At 46.6% G+C, this 17,486-nt stretch overlaps 1 protein-coding gene across 1 annotated transcript in view; it reads left to right on the forward strand.

Annotated features, from left to right (window-relative positions):
* The window catches only part of LOC147097924 (leucine-rich repeat transmembrane neuronal protein 4-like), a 448,233-nt gene that overhangs the window by 278,839 nt on the left and 151,908 nt on the right, over nt 1–17,486 (forward strand). The window lies entirely within an intron of this gene.

The following is a 17,486-nucleotide window of genomic DNA, read 5'->3' on the forward strand; positions in this document are numbered from 1 at the left end:
TTGCCCATCCCTAGTTGCCCTTGAGAAGGTGGTGGTGAGCCGCCTTCTTGAACCGCTGCAGTCCGTGTGGTGAAGGTGCTCCCACAGTGCTGTTAGGGAGGGAGTGCCAGGATTTTGACCCAGCGACGATGAAGGAGCAGCCGATGTATTTCCAAGTCAGGATGGTGTGTGACTTGGAGGGGAACTTGGAGGTGGCGGTGTTCCCATGCGCCTGCTGCCCCTTGTCCTTCTAGGTGGAAGAGGTCGCAGGTTTGGGAGGTGCTGTCGAAGAAGCCTTGGCGAGTTGCTGCAGTGCGTCTTGTAGATGGTACACACTGCAGCCACGGTACGCCAGTGGTGGAGGGAGTGGATGTTTAAGGTAGTGGATGGGGTGCCAATCAAACGGGCTGCTTTGTCCTGGATGGTGTTGAGCTTCTTAAGTGTTGTTGGAGCTGCACTCATCAAGGCAAGTGAAGAGTATTCCATCACACTCTTGACTTGTGCATTGTAGATGGTGGAAAGGCTTTGGGGAGTAAGGAGGTGAGACACTCACTGCAGAATACTTAGCCTCTGACCTGCTCTTGTTGCCACAGCATTTATGTGGCTGGTCCAGTTAAGATTCTGGTCAATGGTTACCCCCCGGATTGTTGATAGTGGGGGATTCGGCGATGGTAATGCCGTTGAATGTCAGGGGGTGGTGGTTAGACTCTCGCTTGCTGGAGATAGACATTGCCTGGCACTTCTGTGGCACAAATGTTACTTGCCACCTATCAGCCCAGGCCTGAATGTCGTCCAGGTCTTGCTGCATGCGGGCATGGACTGCTTCATTATCTGAGGAGTTGCGAATGCAACTGAACACTGTGCAATCATCAGCCCAACAGGTCCATGCTTCACACGAGCCTCCTCCCACCCCTCTTCATCTAACCCCATCAACGTATCCTTCTATACCTTTCTCCCTCATGTGTTTATCCAGCTGCCCCTTGAATGCATCTATGCTAGTCGCCTCAACCACTCCCTGTGGTAGCGAGATCCACATTCTCACCAATCAATGGGTGAAGAAGTTTCTCCTGAATTCCCTACTGGATTTATACGTGACTATCTTATATTTACAGCCCCTAATTCTGATCTCACTCATGGCCCTTTCCCTTTCCCTCGTCTAACCCAGAGGGAAACTCCCAGGAACATTCAGTTCTAGCAGATTCAGGACCTGGCAGGTGGAGAGCAAAGCCAGACTAGGCCAACTCCTGCACATGGAACAGATTTTGCCCTTCCAATGGTTGGCCGGCAAATTCTACCAGGCAATGACGTCCCCGTTAGAGACTACCTGCAGTCTTGTTGATTTTGTACTTGTGCGGTCAAAGGCTGGTAGCTGTTGGAAGCTGGGTACCCTGTGGGGAATGATGACTGATTAAGCTTAGTGCAGAAGCTGGAAAACAATTCCAAGTGTTGTCTTGGCAACACATTAGTATTAGATTTTTTAAATTTAATACAGCTAAGTTTTAAAAAAAATGCAGAGAAATGCACGCTAACTGAAAAAAGATTAGATCATTCGATGCATGGGCAATAATTGTCAATCAAGCCTTCTTCAATGCATATCCCCACACTTTCCCTATTCCTCATGCTTGTCAGAAATAAATGCTAAAAATTAACTTTATTAAGCTATATCCTTACACTGTTTAAACTAAGTGCTGATATAAAATGGAGGGCCAAAACAGACTTTAGAAGCATATAAACATAGAAAAATAGGCCTTTCGAGCCTGCTCCATTCAATATGATCATGGCTGATCCTCTATATGAACACCATATTCCTGCTCTCTCCCCATACCTCTTGATGCCTTTTGTGTCTAGAAATCTATCTCTCTCCTTCTTAAATATATTCAGTGACTTGGCCTCCACAGCCTTCTGTGGTAGAGAATTCCACAGGTTCGCCACCCTCTGGGTGAAGAAATTTCTCCTCATCTCAGTCCTAAATGTCCTACCCCGTTCTCCTCTTCTTAGGCAGTCTCTCGGAACCGAGGATGACTTGCTTCCACATTAAAAATGAGTTCTCAGGTGACTGATGAGTCCAATGCGGGACCTACAGTCTCTGTCACAGGGTGAGGCAGACGATGGTTGAAGGGGCGGGCGGGTGGGGTGCTTGGGTTGATGTGCACTCCTTGCGCTGCCTGCGCTTGGCTTCCGCTTGCTCCCGGCGAAGAGACTCGAGGTGTTCGGTGCCTTCCTGGATGCTCCTACCCCGTATCTTGAGACTGTGACCCCTTGTCCTAGACCCGACCCCCCCAGCCAGGGGAATCATCCTCCCTGCATCCAGTCTGTCTAGCCCTGTCAGAATTTTATACGTTTCAATGAGATCCCCCTCTCATTCTCCTAAACTCTAGTGAATAACTTTCATTATTATAGCACCATAACACGTCTTTCAAAATATGTCAACGTGCTCCACATACATTGAATTACTTTAGGGTTTAATTGATTGTTAAGTGGGCAACTTCAACAGTAAGTTTACGTACTGCAAAGCCTCACACACCACAATGAGGTCTATTTTTGGTGGTGGTTGAGGAAGGAATGTTGGTACGATGCCAGGAGAGCCCTCTGCTCTTTTTCAAGTAATCCCATGTGTTCTATAAGTCCATCGGAACCATGGCAACAGGCAAACAGGGTCTTGCTTTGAGGTCTCACGGATGGCAGCTCTGACAGGCTATTGGAAGGCAATGGCATCAGTTATTAAGTTGCTTTCCTTCCAAATTTCTCCTGCCCTTCTCCTAAATTGCCGACCTGCGCCGAGATATAATTCGATATTCAGGGGGTTTGCCATCATCGGCAGAGCTCCTGAGGTGCAACTGCAGCCTTAAGCTCGCTTCCAACAACCGTATATGAAGTACAATTAACACTTCATTGTTTCCAAGGTTATGCCTGTGGCTGTGGAGGCTGGGTGTGGTTGTACAGTGGGATAGAAATGAAAGGAGATGGCGGCTTTAATAGGGCCTAGTCACTCTTCCATGGTGCTGCTTAAGTGTCGGCCGTGGCTCAGTGGGTAGCACACTCACCTCTGAAGCACGAAGGTTGTGGGTTCAAGTCCCGCTTCAGGGTCTTCAATACATAAAGCTTAGTCTGACATTCTTGAGGGAGTGCTGCACTGTCGGAGGTGCCGTCTTTCGGCGGAGCCGTTAAACCGAGGCCCCGTCTGCTCTCTCAGATGGACGTAAAAGATCCCGTGGCACTATTCCAAAGAAGAGCAGGGGAGTTATCCCCAGTGTCTTGGCCAATATTTATCTCTCAAGCAACATAACAAAAACAGATTATCTGAATCATCAGTTAAGGAGATAGACAGCTGGTCCCGTCGTTTGCCAAGGTTCCTGGCGCCCCGCTGCCCTTGCCGCGCCGTTATCAGCTCGCACACTTCCAGCAATTTGCGTAGAAAAGTTTTCGAACTGAAGGATGAGGGGAAAAAAAAATCTAACAAAGGGGGCACGCCGCGAGATGCCCCACTCCAGCCAATCTGGGGCCATTATTCCCAAGCTGTTGTTGCTCTTGAGCTCATCAATCACCAACCAACACCTCGGTTCCACTAACCATAAAAAGACAGAAAGACTTGCATTTGTATAACGCCTTTCACAACCACCAGATATCTCAAAATGCTTTACAACCAATGAAGTACTTTTTGAAGTGTAGTCACTGTTGCAATGTGGGAAACGCAGCAGCCAATTTGCGCACAGCAAGCTCCTGCAAACAGCAATGTGAAAATGATCAGATAATCTGTTTTTGTTATGTTGCTTGAGAGAATATTGGCCAGGACACCTGCTCTTCTTCGAAACAGTGCCACAGGATCTTTTACGTCCACCTGATAGAGCAGACGGGCCTCGGTTTAATGTCTCATCCGAAAGACGGCACCTCCAACAGTGCAGCACTCCCTCAAGAGTGTTGGCCTAAGCTTTATGTGCTCAAAACCCTGAAGGGGGACTTGAACCCACGACCTTCTGCCTCAGAGGCGAGTGTGCTACCCACTGAGCCACAGCCGACGCTTAAACAGCACCATGGAAGAGTGACTAGGCCCTATTAAAGCCGCCATTCTCCTTTCACTTCTATCCCACTGTACAACTGCACCCAGCCTCCACAGCCACAGGCATAACCTTGAAAACAATGAAATGTTAATTATACTTCATATACGGTTGTTGGAAGCGAGCTTAAGGCTCCAGTTACACCTCAGGAGCTCTGCCGATGATGGCAATTCCCCTCAAGCCTTGCCTGCAGGATGAAAAATTTCTCAGGACTGAAGCCTTGAAACACACGCACAGTTCTCACCCTTTAAAAAAAAAAAAATCTGCAGCTACATTTTCCCCAGACTGTGGATCAGTAGCAAAAAGCAACACCAACCAAAGCACTAAGCCCCACAAGGCAAGAGGTCCCAGGTCCTGCCGCTAGTGTATTACCTGGACTCAACAGGAGCAGCGGCTGGGGCAATAGTACGAGGGTACGGTAGCGTAGTGGTTCTGTTACTGAGCTGGTAATCTATTAAGGCTTGGACTAATGATCTGCGTGACATGAATTCAAATCCCACTCACGGCAGCTGGGGAATTTAAATTTAAATTGGATAAAAATCTAGTAGCAGTAATGCTGACCATGAAACTGCTGGATTTGGTTCATTAATGTCCTTTCAGGAAGGAAATCTGCTGTCCTTACCCAGTCTGGCCTATATGTGACTCCAGGCCCACAGCAATGTGCTTGACTCTTAACTGCCCTTGGCAATGCCACTCAGTTGTAATTCAAGAAGGTGCCTTCCTGCGGGCAATTAGGGATGGGCAATAAACGCTGGCCTTGCCAGCGATGCCCACATCCCATGAAGGAATAACAAAATTTGCAACTGGCCCCAGCATCCTGGAGAAGGAGGAGGGGGAAAAAAAGTCCCAGATGTCTCAGTCCTGACCACTATTAAGTGATTCTTGCTGCTAAGTGCACACGGAGGTCAGGTGATGACAGCATCAGGTTCAATATGTGAATGACTTAAAACATATAAGTGGATTTATAGCTGGTGAGAATTTTCAGATACTGAAAGCCAAGCTCAAGCTGCAACTCCTCCAATGTATGATGCCCAATTCCAATGGTACAAATAGGGGCTGCCAGTGCCTATGGAACTTCCTCCTATATTCTGCTTGAATCACATGATTAAAAACAAATTTATTGAACAGCTTTAGTGCTGCCTTCTTTCTGTATTGGCTCCATCCCTCTCCCGAGCAACTGTCTGAGGCTGAACCAGACTGTTGGAAACAATGGTTTCATACTTGACCCCGAGATGAGATTCCACCATCACTAAGATCGCCCCTCTCCGCCCCAGCCTCAGCTCATCTGCTGCTGAAACCCTCATCCATGCCTTTGTTACCTCTAGACTGGACTATTCCAACACACTCCTGGCTGGCCTCCTACGTAAACTTGCGGTCATCCGAAACTCGACTGCCCGTGTCCTAACTCGCACCAAGTCCCGTTCGCCCATCACCCCTGTGCTCGCTGACCTACATTGACTTCCGGTGAAGCAACGCCATGATTTTAAGATTCTCATCCTTGTTTTCAAATCCCTCCACGGCCTCGCCCCTCCTTATATCTGTAATCTCCTTCAGCCCCACAACCCCCCACCCCCCCCCCCCCCCCCGAGATCTCTGCACTCCTCTAATTCTGGCCTCTTGAGCATCCCTGATTTTAATCACTCAACCATTGATGGCCGTGCCTTCTGTTGCCTGGGCCTTAAACTCTGGAATTCCCTCCCTAAACCTCTCCACCTCGCTACCTCTCTCTCCTCCTTTAAGACGCTCCTTAAAACCTACCTCTTCCACCAAGCTTTTGGTCATCTGCCCTAATACCTCCTTATGTGGTACAGTGTCAAATTTTGTTTGATAACGCTCTTGTGAAGTGCCTTGGGACATTTTACTATGTTAAATGCACTATATAAATACAAGTTGTTGATGTTGTTGGCTCCATTAATCAGTCACATATCCTCCAGCAGCTTATTAGGTATTGTACAGTGATGTAGGTTTCGGATGTTCCTACTTTCAACACTCTCTTCAAACTCATTTTCAAAAGACGCAGAATAGCTGCCTTAATTAAATAAATACTGTGGCGACAAGGGCAGGTCAGAGGCTGGGTATTCTGCTGTAAGTGTCGCACCTCCTGACTCCCCAAAGCCTTTCCACCATCTACAAGGCACAAGTCAGGAGTGTGAGGGAATACTCTCCACTTGCCTGGATGAGTGCAGCTCCAACAACACTCAAGAAGCTCGACACCATCCAGGACAAAGCAGCCCGCTTGACTGGCATCCCATCTACCACCTTAAACATTCACTCCCTCCACCACCGGCGCACCGTGGCTGCAGTGTGTACCATCTACAAGATGCACTGCAGCAACTCGCCAAGGCTACTTCGGCAGCACCTCCCAAACCCGCGACCTCTTCCACCTAGAAGGACAAGGGCAGCAGGCGCATGGGAACACCACCACCTCCAAGTTCCCTTCACACACCATCCTGACTTAGAAGTATATCGGCCGATCCTTCATCGTCGCTGGGTCAAAATCCTGGAACTCCCTCCCTAACAGCGCTGTGGGAGCACCTTCACCACACGGACTGCAGCGGTTCAAGAAGTCGACTCACCACCACCTTCTCAAGGGCAATTAGGGATGGGCAATAAATGCTGGCCTTGCCAGCGATGCCCACATCCCATAAATGAACTTAAAAAAAAATTGGAAGAATATGATGCCCATGAAATACAAATTCATGGAAAGCGCACTATCCAAAAGAAGCAGGGCTTTGGGGAAAGAGTGGGACTAGTCGGATAGCTCTACCAAAGAGCTGGTTCGGGCACAATGGGCCAAACGGCCTCCTTCTGTGCTGTATCATTCTATGATCCGTCAGAGTACAAAACCAACACCAGGACTTGAGTGCCTAATCTGGCTGGAACACTCCCAGTGCAGCACTGAGGGAGTGCAGCATTGCCGAGGGGATGCACTCCAGATGAGATGTTGAACCGCGGACCTGTGCACCCATTATGGTGACCCAGGTGGATATTAAAGATCCCATGACATGATTGAAAGGCGGACAGGGAGTTCTCTCGGGGGCCTGGCCAACATTTTGTCTCTCAGCCAACCCCACTGAAAATAAAATAACTGCTGATTCATGTCGCTGCTGTTGTGGATCTGGCTGTGTGCAAAATGGTTGCCTAAATATATTAACTGCACTTAAAGCTAATTAGTTGTACCTTAGGGATTTGAGTTGTTTCTCAGAGATTCACTGCCACGCTATATAAATGCCAGTCTATCCTTCTTTCCTAACGCCAGGTTCTGCGCACAAATCACAACTTATCAAATAGACATTCTGGAACACAACCAAAGCGGATGGGCAAACACCTCAACTGGCCACCACTAAACCGCAGGGCTCTCTTGTGAAGTTTTTTTTGCCTACCATGGTTACAACATGTCAGCCTGGGTCAGAAACAGTGGATCAGATGCAGAGTGAAGCTTCCTCTACCATTGCCCATCAAGCCCTCGATGCTCACACTGAGCGCTTGAAATAAAAATGGATCCATTTGCCAGCACCAATATCCCTGAACTTGATGAGCATAAACTTCACCAAAAAAATAGTCTCATTACTATCTCTAATAAGCAGCGCCTCGATTTTAAAATTCTCGTCCTTGTTTTCAAATACCCTCCATGGTCTCGTCCCCTCCCTATCTCTGTAATCTCCTCCAGCCCTTCAACCCTCCGAGATCGCTGCGCTCTGTCAATTCTGGCCTCTTGAGCGTCCCCGATTTTAATCGCTCCACCATTGGTGGCCGTGCCTTCAGCTGTCTGGGTCCTAAGCTCTGGAATTCCCTCCCTAAACCTCTCCGCCCCTCTACCTCTCTTCCCTCCTTTAAGATGATCCTTAAAACCTACCTCTTTGGCCAAGCTTTTGGTCATCCACCCTAATATCTGCTTATGTGGCTCGGTGTTAAATTTTGTCTGATAATCGCTCCTGTGAAGCGCCTTGGGACGTTTTACTATGTTAAAGGCGCTATATAAATGCAAGTAGTTGTTGTTGATAATTTAGGAAACTCTCAGCCTAAAACCCAATTAAAATGTATATATTACATAGGTCCAGTGTGCAGGGAGCAAAACATTTTCCCATTTGCTAAATACTTCCTGAATTATTAGTCAGCATCAGAGAACGACATAATTTTCCACCATTCTCAATTCAACATCATCCTGAATCCTGCTTCAATCAGCTTACCATATCAAAAGGGATAAATGTACTTAACCCAAAGTCAGTGGAATTGCCATGCTGTCGAAGCCACAGATACAAGTGTTGAGTTGCCAGTGCCCAGGTAAGGCAGCAGTAGTATAGTTGGCAGGTATTGCAATTGCACTTCAACATCCCTGGGCTAAGGATGGGAAAAATAAGCCACAGCTCTACCCAAAGATTCCTGCTGTGAAATGCATGTTGAAGTGCCAGTTGAGGTGATGCCCTGCACTGTTAAATGGCCCGGCTCTGCTCACGCACGAAGGATAGAAATGTGGGCAAGGCAGCCAGTGTCAGTTGAACTACACCCAACAAGAATTAACAGCCCCAGGAGAGGTGGGGAGGGGGGAAAATTGGCACAAAAGATTGATAATGGGGCTTAGATAAGGAAGAAACTGCCTGAACTCGTGAAATTTACAGCGAACAGAAGAGCATAGGAACAGGAGGAGGCCATTCAGCACTTCGAGCCTGTTCCGCCATTCAGTGAGATCGTGGCTGATCGGTATCTTAACTCTACCCACCTGCCTTGGATCCATATCCTTTTATACCCTTGGCTGGCAAAAATCTATCGCTCTCAGATGAGACTTCCACACTGCGACCACCCTTTGCGTGAAGAGGTGTTTCCTAACTTCTCTCCTGAATGGCCTGGCTCTGATTTTAAGGTCATGTCCTCTTGTCCTAGACTCCCCACCAGTGCAAAAAAAATTCTCTCTATCAACCATATCAATTACTTTCAAAACCTTTAAAAAAACTCAATCAAATCACCCCTTAACCTTCAATATTCCTGGGAATACAAGCCTAGTTTATGTAATCTCTCCTCATATTCTAACCCTTTGAGCCCTGGTAACATTCTGGTCAATCTCCGCTGCCCACCCTCCAAGGTCAATATATCCTTTCTGAGGTGTGGTGCCCAGAACTGTACACAGTGCTTCAGGTGTGGTCTAACCAGGGCTTTGTACAGCTGTAGCAAAACTCCCTCCCCTTTATATTCTAGTCCTCTAGATATAAAGGCTAACGTTCCATTAGACTTCTTCATTATTATTTGTGCACCAGAATCTCAGTCACTAATACTCCTCCACTATATACTCTTGAGGGGGGACATGAGAGTCAAGAACTGCATCACTTGATGGCACCTCACTGCCCTGAAACTACAAATGATTTCAAGAGTTTAAAAGTTCTGTTGCGTATGTGTCAGCCGTGGCTCAGTGGGCAGCACTCTTATCCTTCTGGGTCAGAAGGTTGTGGGTTCAAGTCCCACTCCAAGAGATTTGAGCACAATAAGCTAGGCTGGCGCTCCAGTGCAGTGCTGATGGAGTGCTGCACTGTCGGAGGTGCCGTCTTTCGGATGAGCCGTTAAACTGAGGCCCTCTGCTCTCTCAAGTGGATGTAAGAAGATCCCACGGCACTATTGCGAAGAAGAGCAGGGGAGTTCTCCCCGGTGTCCTGGCCGATATTTATCCCTCAACCAACATCACTAAAAGAGATGATCTGGTCATTATTACATGGCTGTTTGTGGGAGCTTGCTGTGCGCAAATTAACATTACAACAGTGACTACACGTCAAAAAGTACTTTGTTGGCTGTAAAGTGCTTTGGTCATGATAGGCGCTCAATAAATCATATGTCTTTCATATTTTCTTTTAAAATTAGTCACTCGTTTTAAAAGCTTTCAATTACACAATTCACCAAACAATTAGCAATTTTAAAAAATGGCATGAAATGGAAACAAAATAAATGTAATCTTATGCAGAGCATCCAAATGGTATAAGTCCTATCCAGAGGCGAGACTTTAAAACATTCTAGAAAGAAGGCCACACGGTTACAGGTGAGGAAGGCCATTTAGCAATCTTAATTCAGAGAGACTTAATATTCCCCCTGCCGCCCCCCCCCCCCCCCAACATTGTAGCAGCCAATGGCTTCTTAAATGATTCCATGGTTTTTGGCTCCACTGAAAGTTTATTCCACATATTAACATAAGAACATAAGAAATGGGAGCAGGAGTCGGCCATTTGGCCCCTCGAGCCTGCTCCGCCATTCAGTAAGATCATGACTGATCTTCGACCTCATCTCCACTTTCCTGCACTATCCCCATATCCCTTGATTCCCTTAATATCCAAGAATCTATCGATCTGTCTTGAATATACTCAACAACTGTGCCTCCACAGCCCTCTGGGGTAGAGAATTCCAAAGATTCACCACCCTCTGAGTGAAGAAATTTCTCCTCATCTCAGTCCTAAATGGCCGACCCCTTATTCTGAGACTGTGACCCCTGGTTCTAGACTCCCCAGCCAGGGGAAACATCCTCCCTTCATCTACCCTGTCAAGCCCTGTAAGAATGTTGTATGTTTCAATTAGATCACCTCTCATTCTTCTAAACTCTAGAGAATAGAGGACTCAATCTCTCCTCATAGGACAATCCCCCCCATCCCAGCAATCAGTCTGGTGAACCTTCGTTGCGCTCCTTCTATGGCAAGTATATCCTTCCTTAGGTAAGGAGACCAAAACTGTACACAAATCTCCAGGTGTGGTCTCACCAGGGCCCTCTATTGCTCACTCATAGAAAGTTACAGCAAGAAATGAGGCCATTTCGGCCCATTGTGTCCGCGCCGGCCAACAAAGAGTTATCCAGCCTAATCCCACTTCCCAGCTCTTGGTCCGTAGCCCTGCAGGTTAGAGCATCCCAAGTGCACATCCAAGTACTTTTTAAATGTGGTTAGGGTTCCTGCCTCTACCACCCTTTCAGGCAGTGAGTTCCAGACCCCCACAACCCTCTGGGTGAAGAAATTTCCCCTCAAATCCCCTCTAAACCTTCCCCCAATTACTTTAAATCCCTCTGCTAAGGGAAATAGGTCCTCTCTATCCACTTTATCTATGCTCCTCATAATTTTATACACCTCAATAAAGTCTCCCCTCAGCCTCCTGTGTTCCAAGGAAAACAGACCCAGCCTCTCCGGAAAAGGCTCTTTGTGTGAGGATGAATTTCCTTACATCAGGTACAGCCTAGAATCTTATCGAAGATTTCAGATGGTTTATATATAGAATAACAGATACCTGAGAGTGAGTTATAAGGTTGAATCTAATTTGGATGTTTTAGGCGTGGAATAACTGGCACCAGGAGTGAGTTGCAGATGGCAGTCTAATCAAGGGCTTCAGATTGTTTGTTTGTAGCATAATCGATACCCAGGAGTGAGCTATAAGCTGGAAATAAGCTGAAAGGGTCATAGGTTTTGTGTACAGAATGACTGACACCAGCAGTGAAGCATGGGCTGGAATCAAGAATTGAGGAGCTTCAGTCTTACTTCCATTCCAAATAAAATAATGGAAATTATTATAGGAATATAAGAAATAGGAGCAGGAGTGGGCCACTCGACCCTTTGAGCCTGCTCTGCTATTCAATAAGATCATGGCTGACCTTCTAACTCAACTCCACTTTCCCGCCCTATCTCCACACCTTGATTTCCTCAGTATCCAAAAAGGTATCGGTCTCTGTCTTGAATATACTCAACGACTGAGCATCCACAGCTCCCTGGGGTAGAGAATTCCGAAGATTCACCACCCTCTGAGTAAACATTCTCCCTGCATCTACCCTGTCAAGCCCTGTAATCATTTTGTATGTTTCAGTGAGATCACCTCTCATTCTTCTAAACTCTAGAGAATATAAGCTCAATCTCTCCTCATAGGACAATGCCCCCATCCCAGGACTCAGTCTAGTGGGAGAGAGCGCATAATATATGTGAGCAGATGTATCTTAATTCCATGGAAATGAAGGAAGCATGTTGTTCGACATATTTCCTGCCACTTACACCCTAACAAGGGGCCGAAGGAACACAGGTGTGTCCCTGGTATCCAGCATTGCTCAGAACCTCAGGGAGGGGGAATTTTAAATTTATCCAGCTAGATCCCCTACTGCAATCATTTCAGAACATTTTTGCACCTAAATCGATTGCAGAGGTGCCCATTTTATAAAACTGACCCCTTTAAAAATAACTTTAAACCTTCAGCTAGCATCCACAGTCGGAGGGTCGGGGGTTCAAGTCCCACTACAGGGACATGAGCACAAAATCTAGGCCAACACTCCAACGTAGTAATGAGGGAGTGCTGCACTGTCAGAGGTGCTGGCTTTCAGACGAAACGTCAAACCGAGGCCCCATCTGCTCAAGAGGCCAAAATTGGAGCAGCGCGGAGATCTCAGAGGGTTGTAGGGCAGGATGATGTTTCGGAGATAGGGAGGAGCAAGGTCATGGAGGGATTTGAAAACAAGGATGAGAATTTTAAAATTGAGGTGCTGCCTGACCGGGAGCCAATGGAGGTCAGCGAGCACAGGGGTGACGGAGCTTGAAGGTGACGTGTTTGTTCTGAAGATTTCTCCTTGGGCACAACTCGGAAGTTAGACCCAAAAATAGCACCCAATCTTGCACCCAATTTTTCCGATGTCACATTATGCCCAACTCCCCTCTAAATCTCATTAGAATATGCCCGACCTTAAATTAGGAGGAAATCAGCGTAAACAATCAAAGCCCCAGAAAAACGCCGGACCCACACTTTCTGGGGGAAAAATTGAGTCGCTCTCCCTCTGGGGCGCTAACTTCGCCAGGGCGCGACTTTTAGCGCCCTGGAAAAATTAGCACCCCCCACAGCCAAAATTCATCGGTAGTGCCCCAAGAGGGAAGCGGAGAGCTACTGGGCAGCCAATTTGCGCACAGCAAGCTCCCACAAACAGCAATGTGATAATGACCAGATAATCTCTTTTTTAGTGGTGTTGATTGAGGGATAAATATTGGCCCTGGGACACCGGGGAGAACTCCCCCTGCTCTTCTTCAAAATAGTGGCCTTGGGATCTTTTACGTCCACCTGAGAGAGCAGACGGGACCTCGGTTTAACGCCTCATCTGAAAGACGGCCCAGGTTACGCACCTCTCTGGTCTCAAATGTGGAAAGCAAACGAAGGACAGGACTTGCATTTCTATAGTGCCTTTCACCACCTCAGGAAGTGCCAAAGCGCTTTACAGCCAATGAAGTACTTTTGAAGTGTAGTCACTGTTGTAATGTTGCAACAGTGACTACACTTCAAATGGATTTCATTGGCTGTAAAGAGCTTTGGGAGGTCCGGAGGCCCTGAAAGGCGCTATAGAAATGCAAGTCTTCCTTTCTTTCTCTTTACAAACGTGATTGTTTGGTGCCCAGGTTACACACCTCTCTGAGTACAAATGCAGAGGAAACACCAGGCCCTCGGGCCACTCCGCTGATGCACTGGGACTAGCGGCGCTTGGTAAGGACCGAGATGATCGGGTTGAGGGCATGAGGTCTGGACCTTCTGAATGAGCTGTGGAAGCAGGGCTGCTGGTGGGAAAAAAAAGAGCGTTTGAAGAAGTCAAGACCAGAGGTGACGAACAGACAGATTTAGGATTTTGACAGCGATGAGGCGGAGTTCGGGGAGCAGAGGCAGCAGGCACTTCAGGGGTGAAAGGAAGTGGCTTCAATAACAGATCAGACATGAGGGAGGGCTCAGGGTTCAGGCAAGACTGCAGGAGATGGCAGCTATAGAGATTGCTGGAGTCCAGGCCAGGGGGCACATAAAAGTGCTGTGGGAAGCTCAAGAGGATGGCTTTCATTTTCCCAAAATTTAGTCGGAGGGAAATTCAGCTCAGACTGATCTTTGCAATGGGCAGGCAGTCACAGAGCTCGGCGCTGCATCCTGAGCAGGCTTTCGCACTCACCAGTCCATCAAGCATCTGCCTGTTGACACAGTCACCATCTTGCCACGGGCGCCTCATTTCACTGGGATTAATTTGTTGAGTTTCCACTCTTTGTGCAGATGTTTGACAAGAAATGTAAATATATTTTTTTCTCTCACTGGAAGTCGAGGGTTGTTTAATTGCTCTTTCCTTTTACCGAAAAAGGCTGCAATTACATCGTACACGCTCATAATTTGTGTCTGTTTTACATAGAGCAGCGCGTCTTGCAAGGCTTTACGATCAGTTGTTCCCCATCCTATCACACTAATGCGCAAGTAACGTCCTCCAACTGTCATTGCATAAAAAGGTGTCAACCCATTGACTGCATAATAATAGTCTTTTTTTCCCCCCTCAGCAATGAATTTAATAAGTACTTTGCATTGCATGAAACATGGAAATCCAGTTTATGTATTCCAAAAACCTGTTTTTGTAACTCCTTTCAAGTTGTCAAAGGGTTTGGTGGAAATAATTTCAAGGAATGTTTTCTGCTCTTTTGCATATATTTCGTGCAAGTCATTTTGCCAATTTATGTGTTTTGTAAGCGCGATAGGTTGCCGAATGGTCCATAATTACATGTCCATGAGTAAAACCCCTTCCAAATTCGTGCATTTTGAACGGTACCATCTCTGTCAGTGTCTGACTAACTGTGTGCAAACATGAAAGCCAAGTGTTGTATTTAATCTGCTCTACCAACATCTCAAAATAAACGTACCTTTTGCCATCAATGCCATCCAAATAATTGGCGCGAGTCGGCTTGGGGAGTGGGGGGGAGACAGAGTGACATAAGAAAACTACTAGGCACTTGGTCTGAGTATTAAACAAGGCTTTAATCAACTGTTTTTCAACATGGAGATCGAGTTGTGTCCTTCACTAGTTCCTGTTAAAGAATATCCTGAGCAAGCTGGGCCCATGCCCGAGTATTTATACTCTCCCTGGACAGCGCCACCAGCAGGTCGCCCAGTATTATTTCATAAGTCTTTCCACATGAATGACAAGATTCATGTCACAGAGTTCAGGTAAAATTTATACCTCTTAAAAGGATGACACAATGTGATAAGAGCATGGATGATATGTGCTAGGCTTGGACTTTTGTAATCTTTTAAAATATGATTATTGAATTCTTGTGAAATGGAAGAGGCACTGATTGTAGCTATGAATGTGGTAATGCATAACAGAAGACAGACAGATTGTTTGCTGCAATGCTTTAGTGTAATTTATATATGCTTATCCATAGGATGTACTCCACTGAGTGAAAGGGATAGAAAAAAAGAAACACTTGCATTTATATAGCGCCTTTCACAATCACCGGAAGTCCCAAAGGGCTTTACAGACAATGAAGTACTTTTGGAGTGTAGTCACTGTTGTAATGTGGGAAACATGGCAGCCAGTTGCACACAGCAAGCTCCCACAAACAGCAATGTGATAATGACCAGATATTCTGTTTTTGTTATGTTGATTGAGGGATAAATATTGGCCCAGGACGCCGGGGAGAACTCCCCCTGCTCTTCTTCGAAATAGTGGCCGCGGGATCTTTAACGTCCACCTGAGAGAGCAGACGGGGGCCTTGGTTTAACGTCTCATCTGAAAGACGGCACCTCCGACAGTGCAGCACTCCCTCGGTATGGCACTGGGAGTGTCGGCCTTGATTTTTGTGCTCAGATCTCTGGAGTGGGACTTGAACCCACAACCTTCGGACACAGAGGCCACGGTTGACACACGGGATATATGTTTATCCATAGGACATACTCCACTGAGTGCACGGGATATATATTCACCCATAGGACGTGATTCACTGAGAAACAGCAGTAAATACGTATCCCTTGGATGTGCTCCCTGGAGTGAAGGGATATCTTTTCACCCAAAGGCTATGCACCATTGAGGCCGGGGTATATATTCAGCCATTGGGTGTAAGGGGTGGTGTGTGGGTTGTTTGTCAGCTTCACCTCTGACTCCTTTGAGCGGCTTGAATCACTCCCACTCCCTTTTGTTCTAGACTTTGGACTTATTTGGGGGTTGTAATGAACTTGCAACAGACACCTGGGTTGGTCAAAAGAACTGAGGTCTTTATTTTGAGACAGGAAAATATACAATACAGTAAAACTTATACTCTAAAAGGGTGGGGAACACTTGTAATATGCAAGGGAGAATTACAATAGACAAAATCCCTTACCCTCCCAACCCCACTATCCTAACTAGGTTGAAATCCAGAGGACCAGGAAATGCTCACCAAAACGACTTTCTTGTGAGATTGTAGAGGTTCGCGATTTCGGGGTTCTCCTTAGTTGTGGCGGTTGGGGCCTGCCGTACCCCGGACATAGTAGAAGACTGCACCTGTGTTGGGTCTTCAGTTTGGGTTTGTCCGCTGATGCGGTTAGTCGCGCACACTTTGGATGTATCGGGTGAGTACCCAATTTTCTTTGGTTAGGGCAAGTTTTAGGGTCTTTTGTGTCAAAATCTTACCCAGGGGTAAGTCAGACTAGCCTGTAGAGTGGAAACAAGTCTTTGTTGGTTTTATTTTTGAATTTTCGGTGGTTGGTTTCTTGTTGGTCGCGGTGGCCCAATATTACCTGGTTGGTGCTAATATTGGTAGTTGTTGGTTTCTTTAGGCCTTCGGTTGCCGCGACTTTCGTTCTCCTTCTGTTTCTTCAAGTCTCCGATTCTGATGATGATCCGTTGAGCTGTACTGTGCTCTCGTTGGCTGAACTCTTGAACTGACTGTACGGGCCGTACTTCGCTGACTGTCTGTTTTTCTGAACAAAGCAGGCCTCAATTATACTGGTTTGAGGCCTGTCTTATCTGACTGCCAAATCTTGGGTTCCTTTGTTAAATTTGGTGGGCTCATTATTTTTAATATGTTTTAAAACTTTAACGAGCTTCGGGGATGGTCCATCTAACTTTAATTGGCCTTTAACTGGTTTTGGGATTGCCCTGAAACTAGTTTAAAAATGTAAAACGTTTGTAAATCTCTTTGATTGGTTTTGGACTGCTGTTTGATTATTGTATCCTGTTGGGCCGTGTTCTTTCCTTTGTGTTGCTATGGGCATGTACTGTTTTATTCATGTACTTTGTGGCTCTGCGATTTTCAGCAGGAACAGGTTTTATTGTCTTTATGTAAAGGCTGAAGTGGCCCAGGACATTCCCAGACTGTCCAATATCGAAATTCGGGGGCCCACCCCACCTTCCCTGTGTCACAGCTTTTCGCAAGTCTGAACATGCCTTTTAAACCAGCCAAATCTTCCTGGGGTTTTGATTTTTAAATCCCTTTGGCCCAATATTAATCCAAACAGTCCAATATCTCTCCTTTCTTCCTTTGGGGAAAAATGTGTAATTTTGCGATCCTTACATGGGTGTGTTGGGTTGAGTGATTGGGGTATCTATTTGCCTATTGGGTGTGCTCTATTGAGTGAAGGAATATATATTTGCCCATTTAGAAACATAGAGAAATATGAGCAGGAGTCGGCCATTTGGCCCCTCGAGCCTGCTCCGCCATTCAATAAGATCATGGCTGATCCTCTATCTCA

The sequence above is a fragment of the Somniosus microcephalus genome, chromosome 30 (assembly GCF_052327205.1).
Source record: "Somniosus microcephalus isolate GS21.2 chromosome 30, FLI_Smic_1.0, whole genome shotgun sequence".
NCBI lineage: Eukaryota > Metazoa > Chordata > Chondrichthyes > Squaliformes > Somniosidae > Somniosus > Somniosus microcephalus.